This window comes from Amphiura filiformis, chromosome 11 (genome assembly GCF_039555335.1).
Source record: "Amphiura filiformis chromosome 11, Afil_fr2py, whole genome shotgun sequence".
Classification (NCBI taxonomy): domain Eukaryota; kingdom Metazoa; phylum Echinodermata; class Ophiuroidea; order Amphilepidida; family Amphiuridae; genus Amphiura; species Amphiura filiformis.
This window is the reverse complement of record NC_092638.1, coordinates 39,359,059-39,373,223: the sequence shown is the minus strand read 5'-3', so window position 1 is coordinate 39,373,223 and position 14,165 is coordinate 39,359,059.

Sequence of the window (14,165 nt, the reverse complement as noted above, 5' to 3'; positions counted from 1 at the left end):
CCTTTCGTATTGAAGATATGGATTTTTTTCCCAAAACACCAACAAAAATAGGTCTTTTGGGAAAAAAAATCCATATCTTCAATATAAAAGGTCAAAATTGTCAATTGATCGTCGGTTTTTCCTCCCAGCTACATACACTTTAAGAATATATCATTAGATTTATAAAATTTATTTCGAGGACTGTTATATATCAAAAATTTGACAAATATCAAATTTTAATAATTTGTCATAAAATTTGTATTATATCGTGAATTTCAAAAATGAAAATTATTTGATATCAGAAAGACATGCTTCGTATTCAAAATGCAATTCGATACGTCTGAGGTGCTCTCATGTCCCACAAAAAATACTGTCGAAACGCCATAAACGCTCATTCTAGATCCCTTAAACGTGTCGGTTTAAATTTAGCCCCTCTATGACCTTTGACCTTGATAAACAGACCAATAGTGGTTATTGCCACAAATATTATACGGAATGGATATCCTTCGAAATCGATGGATATCAGTATAATCTTTCCGTATACAGTCACTATAAACAGACAGGGTGCAGCGATAGCGTTATCAGGAGTAGGATTATATACTCGAATTATTACTGGAAAAACACATAATGAGGCCGGTTTTGTTTCGGCGGCAAAGGATACCGTAGGCTACACCACTACAAACACGCTCAAAGATGTGCGGCAATTGCCGGTATTGGTCTGTTTATAGTGGTGACCAATACCGTATAATATGTACATGGTCAATTCCAGCCAAAGCAGGACAAAATTCTCTCTGGGGGCCATTTTGAAAATGTTTTCCTTTTCAATTCTAGACTTATCAAATGAGACGATCATATCTAGTGAATCATCAGGTCACAGGTGGAAGTGCCAACGGATTGAAAAACAACTTTTCTTGCTAGACCAAATAAAGTGTTAAATGCGCATATGCATGTTACCCACGAATTCAAGCCTTTTTCACCTGTTGTACGCCATAAAATTTCACTTTCTTTGATATCTTTCATTATTTTATGTGTGACTCATATACACTAGAAATCGGTGAAGACTTTGAACGTAAAATAGAATTTATTACATATATCTACAGAGAAATATTTTGGTTATTACAAATTTTAAGAAAGAACCAGGTGTACAGTTAAGATTGTGTCAATTCTTCGAACTCTTTCCAAAGTGGCTGTCATTTAACATTACTGTATTATTTCGAAAGATTAGAATAAATGCTTCATATAAATATAAAGTTAGATTTTGTATCTCGTCGCAGGATGAGGATCTCGGACGGATTCGTGGGTAACAGCGTCTGGAAAATAGCAATTCCTATTAATTTTTTTAAATAAAAATAAAAAAGACTTTTCCGTATGTCAATAATTCAGGCTGCAATGGCACTAAAATGAATTTTAATCAAAATACAAACTACATGGAATATTTAAAATGGATCATTATGGCATTTTGGGTATAAAAATGTTGAGAATAATGAAGTTGCCAAATTCAAATAGACAGAGCAAACAGTTTTATATTATTATTTTAGTAAAATCATTCCATATTTTCATGCAGCAATATTCTATTAACTCGTGTTTGAGAGTTCCTATGAACTAAAACACTATCAATACATTGTTAACTATAATTTAAGTAGGGATTCGTGGGTAACTAAAATGTTCGTGGGTAACACATATTTGAAGGTATGTATTGGTAAGCGACAAAATAGAAAATATTACAGAAGGTTGGAAACCATCATGCGGTTATTCCTCCATTGTGTTTCAATGATTCCCGTTTCTCTAACCAATTGCATTTACCCAAAAAATTAGGATAATCAATCAAAACTTCATGATACAGCTTCAGTATACCTTCAAGAGAACGCTATTAAACAGGACTGTTTTGGAACCTATTTCGCATGTTTTCAAAATGTTAAGATGCATAAGAAACATATAATTTACGAGTAAATCCTTGGATTCGTGGGTAACGCCGAATTCGTGGGTAAAGCTATAAGTACTATAGTACCGTTTGGGGTTTGCGTTTCTTAGGTGCATAAACTTTAAGTACTGTAAAAATTATAGCATACCCATGGCTTAAATATGTGCTGATTTAAACTTAAAATAAACAATCTCCTTGTTTTTCAAGGTTAGCATCTATTCGGGATTCGTGGGTAACAAAAGTTTAAACCGTCTTAGATTCTTTTTTAAAGCGGTGAACGTATTTTTATGATTTACAAGTTTAAGCGCTTGTCAAACTAAATTCAGTGTCCAAAGTCATTAAATGTTAATTTAAGGGCCGGGTACTACACCCCTCGATAAATTTGTGTCTATTTTTGCATTTTTCTCAAAACTAATAACACAGTGGTAACAAAAATTATGTATATTATAGGGGCAAGGAGTCCAATTACTACACTGGAATTTCAAGCGGTTCGTTATTTATGATAAGAAAAGAGGTACCGCTAGGATGTACCTCATTTCCGATCATATATACTGAACCGCTTGTCTTGAGTCACTGAAATTTCAGTGTAGTAATTGGATTCGTTGCCCCAATAATATACATAACTTTTGTTACCAGTGTGTTATTATTTTTGAGAAAATGCAAAAATAGTCAAATTTACCACAGGGGTGTAGTACCCCTAAGTTATGGCAATTATATTTGCTGGACTCGTGGGTAACAGTTGATACGTGGGTAACGTCAAATTTGATTTTATGGAATTTTATGGGTAAAACGTATTTGCATAAAATAATCACTTGGACCTCAGAATTATAGAACGAAACTTCGTTTCATGATATAGTCATTTATGGCATAGTCACTTAACATTTTTCAGAACGATCATTTTATTTTTGATACGCGGGTAGCAAAATTATTAGCCAAATTGACTTAATGGCCTCTCAGTCCACAAACTTTGGTGGAATTCAATCGTTTTACATATGATGAGAGATCATGCAAACGTCTTTCTAACGGTAATAATTTCACTTTGATTGAAGGACATTCAATGACATATATGGTGCTTTATCTTTGAATTCGTGGGTAACGCCAATTCATTTAAGCCATCATAACTTGTCCCCTGGTATGACTTGCTAGTAAAGGCCTATGCACAAAGAGAGCACATTGGACGTGACATGATATGCTCCATCAATAACGTGATTTCCTTTATTAATGACATTTTAAAGTGGAAAGTTAACATAGAGAGAATTTTGTCCGCTTTCGCTGGAATTGACCACATACGCTTAATACCGGATAATCTGGCTCACTATATAGTGGTGTGCGGTATTTATACGGTATCCTTATAGGCATATGGGATTAGGGTGGAATGTCACTTATCCGTTATCTCGGCTGTTTAAAGTGGCGACCAATAGCGCTATTCTGAATCCGAGGTGGTTGAACACAGCGTGTTCGAGGTCGCAGAGCCCTGTCTGTTTATAGTGGCCGTATATACGGACAAATTATACTGCCATATCCATCGATTTCGAAGGATATCCATTCCGTATAATATGTGCGGCAATAACCGGAATTGGTCTGTTTATAGTGGCGACAAATAACGTAAAATGTATATACACTAAATACCGGATAATTTGGCTCACTATAAACACGCTCTATGACTGTCCAACCACATGGCTGTAATTCCGGGCTGTCATTTCAATTGTTATGCCGGGAGATGACACTAAATAATAATGGTTTTTGTATTAGCAACGAAAACCTATGGCGAGTTTTGTTGGCTTGCTCTTAACAAAGTGAGGCAAGGTATTGGTTATTGAATAATTCACATCAACTTTTACTTTTTACTCTTAGAGCCTGTTTATAGTGTATCCGTCATTTAGCGTATATTAGCGTTTAAGTACTGCGAAATCAATTGTTATTGCAGTATAATCTTTATGCAGCCACTATAAACACACTCTTACATTATTTAAAGCGTCGTAAGTTTCGCGAATCGAACCTGTTGAAGAGAGTAACACCCTCTGGCACGGTCAGGACGCGACGGCCTGAAATGGGTCAACTACTATGATCCCATCAGGCAACACACAGTGCAGGTAGCTAACGAGGTAGAATTCCACGATCTGAGAGTAAAGAGGAGAGCACACAAATAGGCCAAATCATTGATTTGAGAGTCTCTCAGATGCGCTAAAACATCGATCTGAGAGTCTCTCAAATCGGCTAAATCATCGATTTGAGAGTCTCTCAAATCGGCTAAATCATCGATATGAGAGTATTGCAGATTCAATGGGTTATTGATTTTAGAGGAGGAAGTGCACGAACGGATCGTTGCTCCCGGATATGGCCCCCATCAATGGTCTGTATTAAATAAAGCATATCGCGACTCGCGACTAAGTAAACATTAAATTTCAAAATAATTAGGTGCAAAGTTTTCATGGTTTTCAGAGCATTTTTCAGTTCAACTTTAAGATACTTTAATTTGAATTTTTGTTCAATAAGACTTCTGTTGTAGTCGTTTAAAATTCGCACGTGTGATTTGACCAAGCTTTCTTTGGTGTTTACGATATCGGCCTATCATAAAAATGAATACTGGTATCATTGCCGGCGTGTATTTATTAGAAAATAATGATATTATTAGGGAGAGGCTTAGGCCTAGTATATTATAATACCGGTAGGCATTAAGAAAATTTATTGCATCTAATTTCAAACATTGAATGTTGGAAGCATTGTATAAGCCTATACACATGCAAAAATAACATACAAAAAAAACAAAAAAAAACGATCATTTTTATCATAATTATTTTTTTTCATAGACTTCCGTTGCAGTCGTTTTGGAATTCGCATGTGGTTTTTCGGTCTTTTGTCATTCCACCCTTGATGAAATATTTGATTTCCGAATTTGAGAAATTTAAGAAAGGAGTTTATACAAACAAAATAATGCATTGTTAACCAGAATTGAGGCGTCAGATCGTGCCTATGTCCTTAATACCGAGTTGCCTAATGTGTTCATAGACTTCCGTTGCAGTCGTTTTGGAATTCGCATGTAGATTTCGGACTTTCACTCTTTCAAGTTTCATTCTTCTGCATAATATAACTCTAAATATTTGATTTCTGAATTTGAGAAGTATGTACAAACAAAATAGTGCATTGTTAACACTGAAGCGTCATCAGATCGCGCCTCTGTCCTTTGCAGACCGAAGTTGGTATGCTGGCGGGTATGCTGGTCACTTTTGAGAAATGACATGATGGACGAGCAAACAATCTTTGTCAAATGAGCTAGATATTTGTTCTCTTTGCACTTAAATAGACACAAGAAATAGATCGGATCTCTTTCTTGTTCTGTATTTGTTTCTTTCTTTTTCAGAATGTCATTGTAATGACAAATTGATAATTTTAGCCCATTATTGTACCACAATCAATAAATAGGCTTACATGCGCACCCCTAAAACCCCCCTGTTTTTGTTTTGTTTTTGTTTTTGTTTTTTGTATGTAGGCCTATGTTTTTTGTTTTTGGCCCGTTTACCCCACCGTATGAGACCTCATATTTTACTAGTGCCTTCCCAAGATTCCCCAGCACCATATTTTTCTTGTTCTCCTCCAAAAAGGCAATTAATGCTCTAATATTATGAGATTCATGCAATCCCCGACCCCATAATGCCTTGTCATTCCTCCCAAAAATACAGCGCCACAGAAACCTCGAAATGAATCGAATTTCTAGTTCTAAATGGCTTCAAATGTCTTCATTTTTCAAAATAATCAGCAAAATCAGTGATAAACCAAGTTGCTGTGCAAATTGAACTGGCAAGGGTCTTTGGGTGACAGATCAAATGGAAAAATAAGGGGTCTTCGGGTGAAAGAGCATCATCCGTCCATATCTAGGTATATCAAACACCCAGATTTGGAAGCATTAATAGTGGATCGGTTTTATGCCGTGTGCATGGTCAGGCTGTCGACACAAATAATAGCACCTATTTCTTAAATAAAGTAAGATGACTTTCTTTTTCAAATTAAAAAATATAATATATTTCTTTCTCTCTTTCAGTAACTTTCTTTTAATTTTATTCCACATTTTAACAAAACATTGCTTTGTCTTTTTAGCATGTTTTTGTCTATAAACACTATCCCTCAATATACTCAAACATGTTCAGCATTCAAACATGTCATCCGTCCATATCTAGGTATATCAAACATCATCCGTCCATATCTAGGTATATCAAACACCCAGATTTGGAAGCATTAATACTAATAGTGGATCGGTTTTATGCCGTGTGCATGGTCAGGCTGTCGACACAAATAATAGCACCTATTTCTTACATAAAGTAAGATGACTTTCTTTTTCAAATTAAAAAATATAATATATTTCTTTCTCTCTTTAACAGTAACTTTCTTTTAATTTTATTCCACATTTTAACAAAACATTGCTTTGTCTTTTTAGCATGTTGTTGTCTATAAACACTATCCCTCAATATACTCAAACATGTTCAGCATTCAAACATGTCATCCGTCCATATCTAGGTATATCAAACATCATCCGTCCATATCTAGGTATATCAAACACCCAGATTTTGAAGCATTAATAGTGGATCGGTTTTATGCCGTGTGCATGGTCAGGCTGTCGACACAAATAATAGCACCTATTTCTTACATAAAGTAAGATGACTTTCTTTTTCAAATCAAAAATATAATATATTTCTTTCTCTCTTTCAGTAACTTTTTAAATTTTTTTTTTCCACATTTTAACAAAATATTGCTTTGTCTTTTTAGCATGTTTTTGTCTATAAACACTATCCCTCAATATACAATGATATACTCAAACATGTTCAGCATTCAAATTCAAACATGTCATCCGTCCATATCTAGGTTTATCAAACATCATCCGTCCATAGTATATCAAACACCCAGATTTGGAAGCATTAATAGTGGATCGGTTTTATGCCGTGTGCATGGTAAATTGGTAATGTTAATTCAATGCATTGAAATTGAATTGAATTGAAATGAATTTTGGGCGATTGTGATTTCAATGCATTGGAATTGAATTGGAATCGAAATGAGTGGGCTTGGGCATGAATTGAATTGGATTGGAATTGAAATCATCCTGAGCAATGAAGAATTGAATTGGATTGGAATTGAAATCATGATGAGTGATGAAGAATGAAGTGGAATTGAAATGAAATTCTGCTTTGATTTCAATTCAGCATTTCAATTCACAAGCAGATGTCTGTGATTCCAGATCATTCCACCTGTAAAAGTGCCCTTCCCTCATTCTGAATTCTGACACTTCCAAGTCTATTCACACAAGAGACACACATTAAAAATTTAGCATCAATAGTGTTACAAAACATATTGCAGCTAAGTATTCTGGAAAGATTTCATTTAAAAATGATAGCATAAAATACACATAATTTATATTGAAGAAAATTAAGTATGATATCATTTCTCATACACAGGTATAGCACTTTCTGAGACTTTTTTAGAGTAAGTCTTCTTAATCTTTCTTTAAAAGAATATCTACTGTCTCTCTTGGTCTATTTCCTGCTTTCTTAAATTTTGTGTTTCACATACAGCGCTTTTCAATGACGCAAGCTACTTTTACCCATTCATTTAATAGTACGTATATCACATACAGATCTATACGGTGAACGTCGCGTCACATACAGATATATTCTGTTGGTTTAATAAAGAGTACAAATGGCAATTAACTAGTAAACAAGCCTGAAATCTTAAAATGTTGCCACGTGATTTCCCGAACACATGATATGTCAACATGTGACCACTATTCAGATTTACCGTAAATATTTGGAGTATTGTTGCACGGCTTGCATAGTCGTATAGTCAACTGTGCATTTCTTTACCTCCGTATAAAATCAATAATTCATGCTGGGAGCCAAGTAACATTCTGTCTGCTTAGTGCAGATTGGTATTTTATTTTACTTGAGAGCATAATAGAAATACATAAGACGAATAAGGCGCCATGATGGAAAGGTCAAGTCGGGTATCAATTGGTTATTGTAACTTCAAATACTACTTGTATTTCACACCTTGCCTCTGTCACATATTTCCTTCATATTATTGACAGCAAGTCCTAATTTTGACTTTGCTATTGCAAAATGTCATTTCATATCAAATTAGTAGACTTTCTTTGAAAAAACATATCATATTATAAGGTCTACATTTATTTGTCATTCCTTTCTTTTCCTTTCTCTGTACTTATTCTTTCCTTGCTAAAGTATCACTCCCTCTTCTTATCTCCCTTCCCTTCCCCATCCCCTCTTACTTTTTGTCCCCTCTCATTCCTATCATTTTCCTTACCTTTCTATTTATTTAGTTCTATTTATTTATTTCTCTTCATTTCTTCCTCTTTCTCTCTTCCTCCAGTCCCCCTCTCATTCTTCATATCCCCTCGTCCACGTCTTCCTCCCTCACCCCCCCCCAAGACCTCTCACAGAAGAGCTGCCCCCCCCCCCCCTTCAGTACGCCACTGTATATGACATTCTCCTTCTTAAAATAAAATAAAATGTCAATTTGTGAAACAACTTTTATATACTCCTATACCGGTATACTTAGTATATGTTACATGTATACGTAGCTATTTCCATTATACAGTACTATAGACATGCAGACATGGCAGCCTTGATGTGTAATCATTCAGCAAGCGCATTCAATTTATTTAAATGAAGCACCTAAAGTCAGTGGGGTGACAACGAACTGTACATCAGCGGCTAATGTGTGCCTTTTGTGATTACGGCTACTCAATCACACCCTTGGGTTATATGGTAACAAAAGGTACTTTTCGTTCCAGTAGCGCTTTCACGCGACTTTCGTTTGATCACTTATTGACAGAAGCCTGCTAGGTAAAGCGCTAATACACTGTCGGGTCAGCTTACCGATTTAATGGCGGAAGCCCTTTGTCCCAAACAAAAGACACCTTTCGATGAACAGCTTGTCAGATTTCAAATCGGCACAAGTGAACAATGCGTTACATAATCTATTGCTTCTCCATCTTTAATAGCTCCATGGTCTGTTCGCCGTAAAAGTGACGTAACAATAGGATTAACTACCATAGCAATAGATGAATACAATTTTTGAATATACCGCCCTGCACTACAAGCAGGTTGCACTCATTACCTGTGTATGTCTGCAATCATACTTTTAGATTGGATACAATACCGCTCTTTTCAAAAATACTTATCTTACAGGTGTGAGTGATCAGAATTTCTTTGACATCTATAATGGTTCAATGCATAGGCACACCACTCTTCGCCATACATACATTCTCCCAGCCACATTTCCCTAACATAATATGAAAAATAAATTAAATTTAAATTTATTTTTGCAGAGGCACCGGCGGGTTTCGAACCCACGCTGCACTGAGCAGTATTGACATAACACCAGCGCCTTAGACCGCTCGTCCGTAAAGGCTTGATGGTGTCATGATGAAAATTTAAAAATGTAATCGCAACTTCATACTTCAACATACCACGTGACAAGCAAAGACAGAAAACGTACCATATTTTGGAATTTTATTTGTTTAAAAACATTAATGTGTATTAATAGCGCTCAATTGTTGATAACTGCGTGTTCTATATACAATAAATGAGCCTACGCACACTAGTTTGTTCATACATATCGATTTTGACTCGCACGTGCTCGCCGTATACTAAAAGTATGTCGGTGTGGCGTGGCCTACCACACATGATTTTTCTTGTAGCTTGTATACACGTCGATGTTTTCATCATTTATACAATAAATCCACATTCGACCCCTCATTTTATTTCAGGAAATAAAAGATTAGATTACCATAAAAACGAAACAGTAATCATTGGTGGGGTCTAATGTCATGTTTACATGGAATTTTCAAGGTTTTTTCTATCGCCATTCTCGCTCAATTAAAGAAATATTGTGGTGTATATAAAATTGAAAAAAATTCTCTCCCTCATAAACGACATCAAATGTGCCACAATCACGAATCGTTATATATGATGTGCAGTTAATATTCATATTTTCTTTTATAAAGAGGATGCTTCAGTTTTGACAGGAAAAATATTTTCTTGAAAACCCTCTCACTCGATTATTTCAAAACGGTAACCACGCTTCCCTAGAATGTGCAATAAATTAGCATTAAAATTTTTCTTATTCTAACAGCAAGCGTTTCTAAAATGCAGTATGGCGAAATGTGGTGTAATGCATAGGTAACGCGTGAACGTTGTAGCGCGGGGCGATATATTCAAAAATTGTATTCATCTATTGGTATGGTAGTTAATCCGATTATTACGTCACTTCTGTGGCGAATAAGGCACGGTTAGTATTGCCATCGACATTCCGTGTAATCCAATTATCACTATGTCAACTGGATCGTCGTTAAAGTTCTAAGGAGTCCTGGACCACGATCATAATGATCGCCGCATGTACTATTCCAAAAGGTGCATGAGTAGAATGATCCAATTTACCACGGAGTTATTAAGGGATCCAAAATGAGCGTTTATTGCGTTTCGACAGTATTGTTTGTGGGACATGAGAGCACCTCAGACCTATCGAATTGCATTCTGAATACGAAGCATGTCTTTCTGATATCAAATAATTTTCATTTTTTTTAAATCACAATATAATACAAATTTTATGACAAATTATAAACATTTTGATATTTTTCAAATTTTTGATATATAACAGTCCTCGAAGTAAATTATATAAATCTAATGATATATTCTTAAAGTGTATGTAGCAGGGAGGAAAAGCCGACGGTCAATTGAATATTTCATTCATGACCCCAAGCTCCCTCCTTCATTCCACAGTGCACGCTGGAAACGTGGATACAATCCAGACCTCGCCATAGTGACTAGCAACATCGCAGGCATGTGCCAGAAGTTCGTAATGGATTCCATCCCACAAAGTCAACACCGTCCAATTGGTATCAAAGTAGATGCAGTCGTCAAACCAACAACAGTGCCTTTCACTCGACGCTTCAACTACAAGAAAGCCAAGTGGCAGAGCTTTACTGACGAGCTAGATCTGAAGGTGAAACATATTGAGCCAACAGCAGGTAACTACGACCAATTCACTCAACTAGTTAGGAAGACTGCTAGAAGATACATCCCACGAGGTTGCAGAGTAAATTACATCCCTGGACTCTCAAAGGAAAGTTCTGAGCTTTATGAGGAATATGTCACCATGTTTGAGACAGACCCCTTTTCTGACGAAACAACTTTGAAAGGAAAGAAAGTGATGGAAAGTATCTCTCAAGAGCGCCGCAAGACCTGGAATGCCTTGATAGAATCAACAGACATGTCAAAGAATAGCAAGAAAGCTTGGTCGACTATCCGCTCCAAAGTTACAGCAAACCAAGTCGCACACCAACTACTCCTGAATGGTAGAAGTGGAAAAAGCAGAAAAAGATCAAGTTCGACCGTAAAAAGTACAACAAGGACCATGGTATCACAAAACCTTTCACCATGGAGGAGCTAGAAGCAGGAATCTCCACTCTAAAACCAGGAAAAGCGATAGGTCTAGACAACATCTCAACTGAGCAGATCAAAAACTTTGGACATGAAGCAAGGAAGTGGCTCCTACATCTCTTCAACCAATGTCTGGCAACACACAAGCTCCCTAATATCTGGAAAAAAACTCATGTGACAGCACTTCTGAAACCTGGAAAAGATCCATCAATTCCAAAGAACTATCGCCCAATATCACTTCTGAGTCATACATATAAGCTCTTTGAACGCCTATTACTCAACAGAGTCGCACCTGTCATCGATGAACGCCTCATCCCTGAGCAAGCCGGCTTCCGCCCTGGCAAGTCAACAACTAGCCAGGTTCTCAACCTCACCCAGTACATCGAAGAAGGTTACGAGAAAGGAATGGTATCTGGGGTTGTGTTCGTCGATCTATCAGCAGCTTACGATACAGTCAACCATCGATGTCTCCTCCACAAGACCCAGGAGCTGACTGAAGATATACAGTTTACAGAACTGATAGAAAGCATGCTTAAGGATAGATTATTCTTTGTTGAGCTGGGTAGCAAGAAGAGCAGATGGCGTAGGCTCAAGAATGGTCTTCCACAGGGAAGTGTACTTGCACCACTCCTCTTCAACATCTACACAAATGACCAACCAAGAAGTGAGAACACTGTTCGATTCATCTATGCTGACGATCTGGGTATTGGAGCTCAAGATCCAGATTTCACAGTTGTGGAAGAACGCCTCTCTAAAGCTCTGGACGACCTCACACCATACTATGAAGATAACCACCTGCGAGCCAACCCATCAAAGACACAGGTGTGTGCCTTCCATTTACGCAACCGTGAAGCAAAGCGCCATCTCAAGGTCACCTGGTCCGGTACAGCACTTGAACACTGTGAACACCCTGTCTATCTTGGAGTTACTCTGGATAGGTGTCTCTCCTATAAGAATCATGTTGAGAAGACAAAGATGAAAGTCAGTGCAAGAAATAACATCTTGAGTAAGCTCACCGGAACAAGCTGGGTGCAAGTGCTCACACTCTGAAGGCAACGGCCTTGGCTCTATGCTACTCAATAGCAGAGTATGCATGCCCTGTATGGGAGAGATCGCCTCATGCAAAGAAGGTGGATCCAGCCCTAAATGCTAGCTGTCGCCTGATAACAGGATGTCTTCGAGCAACACCAACTGAGAACCTGTACACTCTAGCAGGTATAGCGCCACCAGATGTTAGACGTAACGTAGCAAGCATGAAAGAACGCCAGCGCCAAGCCACTGATGTAAGACATCCCTTGTTTGGGCATGTCCCCCCAGAAAGTCGTCTGAAGTCCAGAGATAGCTTCCTGAACAGTGTAGCTCCACTTGAAACATCAGCCAACAGTAAAAGAGTAGCAAAATGGGAGGAGAGATCTACAAATCACCCACCAATTTTGAATATTCCTGTTGGCGAAGAACTACCACCTGGTGCAGATGCAAGTTGGGTTGAATGGAAATGCCTTAATAGGTTAAGGTCTGGTGTAGGAAGATGTAAAGTCAACCCCAGCAAATGGGGATATCGGAAGAATACAGATGTAACCTGCGATTGTGGAACAGAACCACAAACAATGGATCACTTACTGTGTTGCCCTCAACTGAAGCAAACATGCACAACTGCTGACTTACAATGAGAATGCTGAAAAATGTGTGCAGCACTGGCTGAAACACATTTAATCTTGTGCCGTGGACACGCTAAGAAGAAGAATTGAAAATTTTGACCTTTCATATTGAAGATATGGATTTTTCCCAAAAAGACCTAATTTTTTTTTGGTGTTTTGGGAAGAAAAATCCATATCTTCAATACGAAAGGTCAAAATTTTCAATTGATCGTCGGCTTTTCATCCCACCTACATACACTTTAAGTATAAATCATCAGATTTATAAAGTTTACTTCAAGTACTGTTAAATATCAAAAATATCAATTTTAATGATTTGCCATAAAATGTGTATTAAATTGCGAATTTCAAAAATCAAAATTATTTGATATCAGAATGACATTCTTCATATTCAGAATGCAATTCGATATGTCTGATGTGTTCTAATGTCCCAAAATAAATACTGTCCAAACGTTCATACCCCAGCCCTTAAGTCACTTCGCTGTCGAATTAGTAGTTTTGATTAGACGTGTAAGGTAAGTGTTACCCTGCTTGTTTTACTTATTATACGTTCCATATCTATTTGTAGCGACCCTTACTTTTGTGCAGTGTTACTCGTGTGATGGAGGGGCTCAATAATATTAAAATTGTAGTCGATATACATTCTAAAAATGTATGGTAGCTTTATAAAAAAAAAAGGATGTCCACTGTCAACACATTTGCTGCTAGAACAGTTTCCAACTCAGTGTATGTGTGCACTCACCCATGTATTGTCTATGCAAACACACCTAAGTCCCAGACCTGATAAATGGTAGCAGTACTTGTTGTGGTCCAATTTATAGGCCTAAAACAGGGTGTTTCAAGAAATTCCATATTCCACCAGAAAACATTTTCCTGATTGGTCAGTAATTAGAGAGGACCTTTTTAAAAGAAAAAATCAAAGAGATGAGAACTACAACAGGTTGAAGTGACGGCATTTTGTGCATCAGGTGTTGAAATGCAATTATGTCCGAATTGGGATTGATTCAGACAAGCAAACTTACATACTTATAAAACTATTTTTGAAGACAAAATGTTCAGATGTTAAGAAATTGAAGAATTTTTAAGCCTACCAAAACCCATCTCAAATTATGCACTTCTGACCACCATGTCCATTTCAGATACGCTACCCATCATGGCTTCCAT